General features: G+C 42.0%; 1 protein-coding gene across 1 annotated transcript in view; it reads right to left on the bottom strand.

The window, feature by feature from the left end:
- Nucleotides 1-12240, bottom strand: part of LOC102033946 (cytosolic carboxypeptidase 6-like) — a 127253-nt gene that overhangs the window by 42821 nt on the left and 72192 nt on the right. The window lies entirely within an intron of this gene.

Here is a 12240-nt window from a genome sequence, read left to right as displayed (position 1 = left end):
AAGAGGTGCCCAGCCAGGGGAGGGTTCCTGGCTCCAGTGCTCTACATGTGTCCAAGACATGCCTTTGATTGATTCACACAGACACAAAAATGATCAGTTCTTTATGGCACATGGTCGTTCCTTCCTCTGCATGACCAAAACAATACCAGGATTCAAGACAAATGCCAAATTATGAGGTTGGGGTTGGTGAGACACACACACACACACACACACACACAATAGGGAGTGTCCGTGGGAGCTGGAACAGCCTGGCACCCCCACCTTGCCTTGCTAATGCCACAATGTCCCTGTGCAAACAGATGTTCCACTACTGTGCAACCCCCTTCCCTTTGTCAAGGTTTTATACCCTTCACTAAAAATCATTCCCAACATTTTCCTCATTCTGACCTCGCTGTACAAGAGAACAGCAGCACCAATGGTAATAAAATGTGTCCTTTAGTTTCAGGAGTCTGCCTTCCATTTAAACCATGGAAATGGGAGGCAGCAGCTGCTGATGGCTGTATAAACATAACTGTCCACAGAGCATAACTGGCACTTTGCTGAACTTATCTCTGCAAAATAATAGATGTGGCTGGTCTGATGGGATAATACTTGATTGATTTACCCGCATGGTATTTAAAATGTGGCTGATGTGACCCTTTTGCTCCAGTCTTCCCATGAACCATAGATTTAAACCCCACACATTAAGTGGATTTGTTGGAAAGCTGGAATTCACAAATCAAAGAGGCTGTTAAGGTTCAATAATATGGTTACATGATGAATGTAAAGCCAGAGCCCATTGCATGCTAAGTGTGTTGGATAAAAAGGCCTCTCAACAATATCTTAGTGTGATCCCCATTCTTTCCTGTATCTTGACCCTTACTAAAGTTTTCCAAAGCTGTGAAACACAGATTTACAGACTTACCAATACAAAGAGCACAACTAAATAAAATTTCTTCTGAACATGCATCCACATGTTTGAGTGTTTATTCAGATTTCACCTGGACTTCAACCCTGGCCAGGCTTGAGCCCTCATTAACAACTGTGACTCCAATCCAACATTACCCAGTGACTCTGCTTGACAACCACCAGTGCTTGGCAAGTCTGTAGTTCTTTATGTCTTGGAGTAGTGCATCATTTAATTTGTCCGTATAGCTCAACTGCTTGCTTTGATATATAACGGAAAGGATCAAAGGAATCACTCACGACTGTTTTTCAGTAAGGTACCTACCAACACGTTTCCAAGAGCTACAGGCAATTTAGGGGGAAGAAGTGATGGGAATTATGGATAAACAGCAGCAAATATTACATTAAAATAGAGGAAAACAAATGTTGCAACCACAGCAACAACAAAAAGGAAAAATCAGGTTTGTTTTGTCTTTCTTTTTAAACCTGACTAGATTAAAACTTGTTTCCACTAAGCAAAACAAAAAGAAAACCCAACATTTCTAAGTAAAAAAACTTACTGATTGGAAGTTTTTATTTATTCCTTCTATGTGAGTTTCAAAATAAAACCCTGTCAAGGGAGAAACTATTTGCTTGTTTTTACCCTTGACAATCATAAAACCACATGTTCAGACAAACCTTTTAACTAAAGAAAACCTTTCTCTCCTCCCCGTGTTTCCCATATGTATGCTCCCTATTATTCACCCTTTTTCATCAATAACTTCCAGCACTTGGAATTTATGTGCAGTATTTAATAAGAGCTGGTGTGAATGTCGAAGGTATCTTGGTAAGATGTTATGTGTCAAAAAGCGATCACGTTACAGCGTGATGGATTAATACGAAGAAACAACTTGAAGACAAGGTATTCATCTTTTTTTCTTTTTTTTTTTAATGACAACACTAATACATTTGTTTCAGTTCTGAAATTAATTTCCTAATAGTAAGAAAGGTCAAAATGAACGAGAGACATATGAGCCTTTTTGTCATCTTTGACAAATTATCCAAAACAATCCTGTCAAATCAAAAGGGATAACATTTTGAGTAATAAATGTTAGTACTGATTAACTGGTCAAAGTTAATTCTTTCCAGGAATTGCCTTATGCAAAAGGCAGGAATTCATTCATTCGCTTTGTTGTTGTTTGGTTTTTTTTAATATTTCTTCTTTCATGCTTTCAACATAGTTTTCTTTTCTTTCACAGGCCAACGTGGTGTTTTCTGGGAATGATGCCTGTTGGATGGTAAAAACTGAAAGTGGTATCTTCTGCAGTGCTCAGATGGGTATTTTTGAAGTAATTTGAAAGACAAGTGAGATATTAATCAACAGAAACGGGAAGGAGCTGTTTTGCAATGCTTCCTGGTTTCCAGATGCTTTGCAGTGGGATTATGTTGGGGTTTCTCCTGAGAGACAAACTCTCCTGTGTATGCAAAGAGTTAACACCCAGGTATAGAAAACTGAAATTTAAATCTGGAAAAAAGAAAGTTCTTCATTATAGCTGCTTCCAAACTGGTAAAACTGTTGGGTTCTCTAGGGCTGGGTTGCTCTTATGGGTATGTTCACTATGCTCAGAGGCTTTGAATAATTATAAACTCCTTCGGGTAAGACTGGGGCAGAGAAACCACAGTTCTCTCAGGGGATTCAAGGATCTATCCAAGGGCAAAAGCCAATAAAGTCCAGCAGATGTTATGGGCTCTTCACCTTTGCCACCTATGGAACTTCTTTTTAAAAAGAAAAATGGTCCCTTCATCCTATTTCACAAGCACCAAATTATGTGGGAAAGATGTAAGTTGCACAGAGTAGTCCCCAAAACTGTGGAACAAATTGTTATGAACACCTGGTTATAAAATCAGCACACACATAATTTAAATGGAATTTTGGGAATCTGTGTTTCCCAGGTGAAAATCCAGCCTGACTCTCCAGGGACCAGATGTGATTCATAAGATGTGACTCCCTGGCAGAGTGTCTGCATCACAAAACAATGACAAACTTGTCTTACTTCTCCAACAATACCAGCTGGGCTAAGGAAAATTATTGCCTCTTCTCCTAAAAACCTTGGGGGTTTTCTATTCTGAAACTGTGGCAGCCACAGGAACATCATACCTCATCCCACAAGAACACCTTAACATCTCCCAAAGGCCTCACTGCACAGTCCAGAAAATCTTTTCTATGTTTTTGTGAGGTGATTTCACTGCTGTGCAATGCTGTGCAGGGCACCCTTGATGGCCTGGGAAAGGGCTGCTCTTCATTTCACCCACAGAGTCACAATCATTTTCCTGGCTAAGCAACATTTCCAGCTTCATGCTGCCTTTCTGTGCTCTCTTGGTGACTTAGCTGCTGTTGTGCGTCAGTTCCAGAGGATCCAGAGCAGTTTCCAAGCCAAGCTGAATTACAAACGAGGTGAATTGCAAGCACTGAGACCCAGCCACAGTGGGTACCACAGCAGGCTGGGCCCCCAGTGCCCATGAAATACCTGAGCTGCTGCAGTAACACATCCTCCACCACTGCACAGCTCCTCATTTAGGGTCTTCTACTAGAAATACCCTCCTAGTGATCCCTACAGAACTGAATAGTGGCCATGTCCTGACAGCAAACACCCAAAGAATTTCTCTGTGCCAGTTTTCAGGCTTTTAGCAAAATGAGCCAATTTTTCCCTTTTAATTGGAAGACTACTCCAGAAGTCTAAAAAAACCCCCATACTAAGGGAAGTTTTCCCCTTAACTTATTTCTGTAAACTTATTCTGCTAAACCTTTGGTCAACACTAAATAAATCCTTTTCTCTTTGGGGCTTATGCAAGTCAAAAAAGATCTGGAAGAGAGCACAGAGTTAGGTGACAGGGAGGGGGAGAAATATGCTGAATTCTGATAATTGCTCTTCTCAGAATAAAATGTTTCCAACTTATTACAGTTGGAAGGATTTATGCAGCATAGAGAAAGCTATATCAGTCCACACATATTAGCACAAGATTGGGCTCTCTATTATATCAACATTCTTCCAAAACAGGCAGCAGCATGACTAATCTCAAAGCTCCAAAAAAGAAAGTGTCTCTTTTTTGTTTGGCCTCTCAAATCTTCCAAATAATTTTAAAAATATGTTCCCTTCTCTTCACCTCCTCCTGCAACTAAAAAAAAAAACCCACATAAACCACAAACCCAAACCAACAACAATAAAAAACCAAAACACACACACAAAAATCCCTGAGAAGAATTTAAAGAGCTCATTAAAAAATAAAACACAAAGATAAAACCTCCAGTGGTAGATTCTTTCTAACTGGTGAATTTATTCTAAACTCAGTGCAGAGAACTGAGTAAAATAAAGGTCAGCCCCTGTGCTGGGAATTCCCCTGACCTTTCAGGCTACATCCATCATTGGTATTACACAGAATTTGCCATTTATCACACCAAACAGAGAGCAAATCTTTAACTCCTTTTCTCTTCCCAGCAGTACAGGTCCAACAATTATTCAGATTTTAAAACAAAATCGATGTTTATCCAGTTCCTTCTTACAGCTCTGCCTCTTTGGGCTCCTCACTCTGCAAGCTCTGGATGTACAGCAGGAACCTGATAGAGCAGGGAGCACATGAGAACCCATGTGTCTTGGGGAGATGGGTGCCAAGGGGTGGATTGAAAATGCATTTGGAAAGGCCTTTTAAAAAGGGTCTGCTTTCCTACTGACACCTACTGAAGGCTATTTGTGACCAGCCACTCCTGAATTCAGGATCATATCTGGGGAAGCCTGGCATTACTGAAGAAGAGGATTCTTTGAAAGTTTCAGGCCTTCAGATGGCATCAGGGAATTGTTCTGCTGCACTTTCTGCAGAAGTTTGGCGCCTGCATACATCAGATTTGAATGGTTTTGAAGGATCCCCCCAGCTGTGAAACCATCCTGGATGGATGCAGTGAAGGGAGCAGCCCAGCCCATAAGGTCACAGCCCTGCTCATCACCACAGATGAATTTCTCTCTGACATGGAAATCTCTTATTTTATTCTCAGACTTTCTGATAGCAAAGTATAGTCAGTTCAGAAGTGGATACAAAAAGAAGAAAGAGAATATGGGGAGCAGCTATTTCCATGTGGGAATCCACCTTCCTCAAAGCCAGTGACCAGAGTAGCACTGCCCCTTCTCCAGGACTCTCCAGGACTCATTCCAGAGAAGAAAATGAACAAGTCAGGGTGCTGGGGTCTGACACAACCACACTGGGAGCCATAGAAAGGAAGTCTGGAACAATCTCATCTCCATCTAAGTGATCTCCTGTGTTTACAGCTGCCCAAAAAATGCAGGGATCCCCTGAGAGACCTGCTCCCTGGGATGCCTCAGCTCAGCTTTCCAGGATGACAGAGCATGGCAGGATTCAGAGCAAGCCCCTTTCACCTCAGCACAGGGATCTCTTCCTTCCCTAAGAGCTATCAGCACATGCCTGAGCCACCCAGTGCCCTGGTGCCATTCAGTGGCTGCTGCTTGCATTCAATATTCACATTATCAGCACTAAGGACCAGTTTGGGAGCTCCCAAGTTTCCCCTCACAGGGAATGCAGGAAGAAAGGGCAGTTGCCAGGATATTTATAAAAGGGTGCACGGGACAACTATATCTGTGGAAGGTTAAACAGCCTAATGCATGATATCAGCATCTGTGTCATGAATCAGTGATTAAAGTAAAGCCTCTTTCATCAAAATTCAGCAATCTCAACCATGGTAAATAATAGGCTAATTAGGCATCTGCTCATCCCATGTCCAAAGGGACAGGCCAGCTCCTGGCACAGAGCAAAACATTTGTTGCACCAGTGAAAAGACATTTCCAAGCCTGTGGACCACCTAGAGCAGAAGAGATCAGCTCCTTCCTTTGCCAAAGGGTGCTCTTCACAAGGAGGAAAAGCAAGATCCTCTTCCTGCTGTCAGGGCTTACAAACTGCCCTTGGGTGGCTGAACCCAGCGCCTGGTCCAGAGCAAGATGGATGGGAAACTTTGGACTAAATTTTAAAGCACTGACTAATTGGAAAGGATAAAGTGGGGAGCTGGAATGTTCTATCTGCCCAAATGTGTCAGCTATAAGCTTTGAAGTTTACATACAGTTAACAAGGGGACAGAATCTGACCAAATTACAAAATAGGCAGGTTTGGCCACAACAGTAATTAGTTTTCCTTGCGTGGACTCAGCCACCCACGACATGCTCATTACTTCTAGTAAAGGAGCATGCTTTATTTGGTTTAGGACTGCTCCCCTCCCATCAAGTTAGGCTCACCTCCCTGTTCCCTTTGGCTCTGTAGGTACAGCTAAACACAGGAACTGGTGCCTCATGTGCTGTGGTGGGGACAGCAGTGTCTCCACAGCTGACTGCGGCCCTGGCACTGCTGCAGTGGCCAAATCCGTTTGAATGACAGCCAGATTTAAGAGGAGATCTCCTAAGGCTGATTGAAATAACCCCAGAACTGCGAGGATTACATGCCAGTAGGGAGGCTGCAGATCCATCTTTATTCAGAATAAATGCCATTTCTTCCCAAGCACCCTTATCTATCCCTCACACATACCTCTAAGATCCCTTCAAGCAGTGAAGTGCTGCTGCCAGGTGACTGAATACCTGGAGGCCACTTGGCACCAGGCAGCCCCTCAAGCAAAATTTGTCACTAATTTTTCAGCCTGACACATTTTTAAAAACAGACAAGTGGAGTTTTTTGTCTCAAGATTCCTCCTCATTTGGCTGGACATTGTAGAGGGAGGCTGGTCACCCCCTCCTAGAATACCATAAGAATAATCAGCAGCTCCCCTGAGTGTAATGAGCTATTTCTCAGATGGTTTTGTGCTCTTAGCACACAACCTTAATGCCTCAGCAAGGCTCTGCATGCTCTAAAACCAGCCATGTGCCTGCTGTGGCATTCCCTGGGCTCCTGCATTGCCCCCCCAGGACACAGCAGATTTCCCATGGCAGCTTGCAGCAGACTTCAGAAAGGAAAGTTTTGCTAAATGCAAGATGGTCATGAATAACACAGGGAGTTTAATAACCTGTGTGTTATTTATTTTGCTTCTAAATTCAATCCATGCACTTTATTACATTCAAGGGTGTCAACTCACAAAATATGTCAAGCCTGCTCAGTTATTGCCCAATGTACAGTAAAGCTGTTTTCACTCATATTCCATGAGGTTATTCAAAATGACTTTAAAATGCTTACTGCTACAAGAAGTTCAGGGGAAAGCTAACATCCTCCCTGTGCCCTTCTGTCTCCATTTGTATGGCTGAATATTTGTCCTTTTGTACCTTCAGCAAAATTTCAGCAAGGTTTTTCATACATATCCTGTCCGAGAGCTGTTTCTGAAAGCCATTACCAGATGCATTTTTAAAGGTATTGAGAACAGGGAGAAAAAAGTAGATCATCTTAAAAATATCTTCCTTTTGCAAATACAGTTTCTGATGTCAAACTGTTACAGCCAAATTGTCTCTTTCCACATTCTTAGCTTTTAAACATAAGTCACTTTGCCTTCTGAATTTCTGTATCTCACCCTCCTCCTCTCCTTTAATTTTAATGTAAAAGTACTGAGTAGCACTGTGAGAAAAGCTTAGGCTACACAATCAGTTCAAATGAGCAGAGTAAAGTTAAAATAAATGGAATTTACTGGTACTAAAATAATAAAGCTCAGAGACATCTAAAGAGCATTCACTTGCTTGCTTACCAGAACTAGTTATTTTGTTTATCAAAGTGACAGCCTTTCATACAGTGAAATAGCTTCACCTGTGCATTACTACAACAGCTCTACTAAGCTGATGAAATCTATGGTGAGGTGAAATCTGCACTTAGGAGGAGATTATCCAATATGCCCTGTCTGCAGTCTGTTCTGTCATTTCCAGTCCAAAATCCAAAAATACCCCATCAAGTCCCAGTGTGGTTCAGGAGGACATTGACTTGGTTATTAACAAAATTAGCTGGGGTACAGAGCCAGTGAGCCCAAGTGCATTTATTTATTCTCTCTACAGATTCCCAAACGAGGGTGGCAGCTGGCAGTGCCCTCCATCCAGCCCTGCATCACACAAGTCAGAGCAAGAAAATCCCTACCAGCCCGGGCAGTCAGTGTCCAGGCTCCTGCAGGATGGCTCCCCACAGCTGACTGAGGGGCTGTGCTCCAATTAGCACAGACCCTCCTGATGCTGGCCAGCCTGCAAAGCCAGATGGCAGCTCCTCCCTGGCACTTAGGGCCTGGGTACCCAGTGCAGACCACAGCTTTTGGAATAGCCTGGTAAATGGCTCCCAAGCTTTATTTCAAATGCTCCAGCCTCTCCCTGAACTGCAGCAGAACTAGATCCAATCATACTTCTGAATTCCGCGGGGAAGAGATGCAGATAAATTCCTTTGCAAAATGCATAATCAACAGGAAAACAATGCATAAAACACACCATAGGTGCAATATATGTATAGACACATACACATAACGCTTTCCCCACTGCTCTCAGTGCACAGATATTAATGGTTCAGGTGATAAATCAATCTGCATGGCTAAAGCAGTCACAGTGATCATTTACAGCTTCCACTGACTTCAGTCAAAGATACTGGCACTCTCAAAACAAGACTGAAAACTAAAATAATGCTTCACTTGGATGGATTTCAGTGTTTCAGATCTAGCAAGCTGCATTTGAAGTTATTTTCACTAATAACATAAAATCACAATGTCTGATAACCATTTTCATTGCCCTTTCCTATTACAACACTGCTGAAATCAACAAATTCATTTACAAACACTCTGTCCAGAATCCCATTTTATACAACAATGGTATATCTAGATTGACTAACATACAATAACTGCTAAATACTTGGTTTTGCAGAGAGCAATCCACTACTATGACAACTGTAAATAGGCTGGTTGGAGGGGCTGGTTGCACCACTTCTGGCAACCCACTCCAAATCACCCTTCCCAAGGGTCTCTAGAGGACACCTGAGCATTTACTCCCTCCCTTCCCCTAATCTTGTTAGAGGGTAACCACACCACCTGGAGAATGGAATTAACAGAATATGACCAGGATGAGATGGGATCAAGCAACCAGCATTTTCCAGCTCTCAAGGAAAAGGAAAAACGATGAAAACAGTTTTCACTTTAAATCAGCTAATCTGTCCTCCACCTCGGACTCTGGGGGAAAAAAACCCAACCTCCTGATCTCATAGTTAATCCTGTTCTCTCACCACCACCCCTTCCCAGCTATGGTGTCAGGCTTTTAAAACAGACTAAAACAGGTCAAAGTATTCTGTCATGGTGAGACATATTCATCATTGCAGAGCTGGAATATTATTTCTTATTTCCAGGGACAGCTGGGAGTTTGTGCTAGGAAAATCAAGTACACAGACTTAAATTGTTTTCTAAACAAAGAGCCAAACCCCCCCAAGCAGTATTAGGAGATTCAGCAGCTCCCACTCCTGCAGCTCTGCTTGGAGTTGCTGCAAGTAAAAACTCAGGATCAAAACCTTTTCTCCTGGCTTTTGCTTTCTAGTGAAGATTCCTTGCTGAACTGAACAAGCAAGGAGATGATGAAGTAATTTGCCCAGAGCTGTCAGGCTGGACAACATCCTACCTTCCTCACCCTTCTTACTCCTGGCTCAGGGCAGCTTTAGCCACTTTGATGATTTTTTAAAAGAAAGGAATGCTCAGTTATTTGAAAACAGAATTCGTAGGTGGTTTCGCACACCATTGTCACTGTGACTTATGTTTCCAAACAAGTGAAAATTAGGCTAACCTTTAATCCTTCCTGCATTGCCTGGCAGTCAAAACAAAAATGACAAAAAATATACTCTAATTTTAGCAGCATCCAAGTGTGACATATGCCAGATTCTGACACATGCCATTTTCCTGAGTCACCAACATGTGGCATCCTGCTGCTCCAGCTTTCACACACTGTGGCTGAGGGATGATGGAATGTGTCTGCTGGTGGCAGTAATAGTCTGGTACCCTTAGCAACATTGGGCAAACTGTGAACCTTTGCTTACATCAGGCCAGATCAATACAGCCATTATCAAGGGACATAAACAGAATAAAAGGCTGTCTCTATTGCATGAGTTAACTGCAGCAAGAGGAGAACATCCAGTTCCTGAAGGGCAGACTCACCAACCAAGCACGGGCAATAACGTTTCCATAGACTACAAGTCATCGGGGAGGATTAAATCTGCTCCTGCTGAGATTTAATTCTACAGTGAACCCTTTTTGGGGGAAGTCATAAACCACCACAAATTCCCTAGCAGAAGACCAATACTGAGATGAAGGCAGTTTATTTTCAAAAAATACAAAACAATAGAATAGCTGGACTCAGAACAGAAATAGATTTTTCTTGATGCACATCTAAGTAAACAGCCTTCAAATAGTGCTCTGCTGATGGGGTCTTTTCCAGAGGTGACTGCATTTCAGTAGGGCATAAACTGATTCCTAACTTGCATTTAAACTTCACAGGTTTGTCTTCAAGATATAATGCGACAGGACAGGATCCTATTTCAGAGGGTGCTGTTGAAAATCAAAACCTAAATTCAAGATAGTCTCACATTTAAAAACGGAACTTTGAGGGGGCCGGCCCATCAATAAAAAGATTAAAAGCAACAATCTATTTAATATAATCACATGATAATCCTAGTAGCATTACATATTATGCAGTGTTGTTAATTGGGCAAAAGCACCAAAACTACCAAAAACCTCCATTAAATTCTATACATCAACACATTTAAAGGGTTCTTGTCTACCTTGACTATGAGCTGGCAGTGTCCTTGTGGCCAAGGAGGGCCAGTGGTATCAGCCTCCACACAAAGAAGAAATTCTGCACACTGAGCAGGACAGAGCACTGGGACAGGCTAACTAGGAAGATTATGGATTTCCCTCTCTGGAGACATTCCAAACCCACCTGGATGTGTTCCTGTGTAACCTGCTCCAGGTGACCCTGCCTTGGAGGGGGCTGGATGATCTCTGGAGGTCCTTCCCAAACCTAAGTGTCCTGTGATTCCATAAGCCAAACACAGACACCAGGATGAAGGAGGGAGCAAACTTGGCACACATATAATTTTATTGAGCTCCTTTTTTAGCAGTATCAAACACATTGCTGATTTTTCCTTCCTGCTCATATGCTCCATGGTGTGTGTTAACTTAAATTTTACTGTTTATTCTCAAGCAACTCTCTGAATCTCCCAGATATACATTTATGGGAATCAAGGATTATCAGTCTTTGTAATATGATCCCTCCTATGTCTTGAGAAATAATGAAATAATTATCAGTATTGTCTCTGAAGGAGTCACCCTGGAACACAAACAAGCCCCACAGAAATGAAGGAGGCAGCTCACAGGTTGGAGTATCCCTGGCTTTCAGCATGCTCAGGCAGATTTATCAAAGGATGGCCAGATTCTGCAGCTCAGGCCAGCAAAATGACCCAGCTCAGTAATCCAGCTCTACACTGCAGTTTCCTATATGTCTCTTCCCAGAAGGTAGATGCACTGAAGAGAAAAAGAAATTTTTTTTTTAAAGAAAATAATGCGTTTAAAGGAAACCACCTTACCAGCACAGGAATGAAGTTTTGAAGATATCTGGAGAAAGATTTGATATTCCAGATGCTCTTGTGAGATAAATCCTCTAAGCTCTTTTAGATCAGTCATTTTCTCTAACAGCTAAACCACCAGAAGTTGGGGAAGCTCAGACTTTGATGCCCATTTAGGAAAACCATGATGGATGATATTTAGTACTTTGTAAGTCAGACTAGATTATCACGGTGATTCCTGTCTGCTTTTAAAAACCTATTGATCCACTGGTGTCAGCACTGCAGAAGACAGCAAGCAGAAGCTTTCAAAATACTTTTAAGATGGGGACTATTGCTAACTTTGATGTGGTAAAATTCCAACATCATGATGTATCTCTTGACAAGAAGAAAATTAAACTTCTGTTAATTAATACATTAATTTTAATTGGATTTTTCACAAGGCATATAGTAATCAGATTCTGAAGAGATGACTGAATGCACCCACATAGGACACATTGATCTGTCGTGTAACACTAACTTGAAAGATTTAAGCTACTAATTCAGTTTTCTTGTCTGAGGAGCCTTTCCAGCAGGTTTGCATATAGTGGTCCTCTGGGTTTGGGAGAGTTTCTAAGCATAAACTAGTGAAGGAAGACAGTAAAAAAGCTTTAACAAGAGTAGGAATTAAGTCTTGTTCCAGTGCAGCTTGAGCAATGCTAGGAATAGGTCATATACATCATGGAAACCAGACATGAAATATAAGAACTTGCAGCCATCCAGAGACTGATTAATGACTCAAATAAGCAATTTCTTTTCATAATTGCACTTAGGGAACATTAGAGACACAGACCCCATTCA

This window comes from Geospiza fortis, unplaced genomic scaffold (genome assembly GCF_000277835.1).
Source record: "Geospiza fortis unplaced genomic scaffold, GeoFor_1.0 scaffold333, whole genome shotgun sequence".
NCBI classification, from domain to species: Eukaryota; Metazoa; Chordata; class Aves; order Passeriformes; family Thraupidae; genus Geospiza; species Geospiza fortis.
Note: the sequence above shows the minus strand (reverse complement) of the source record. Positions and strands in the feature narration are given on the sequence as shown.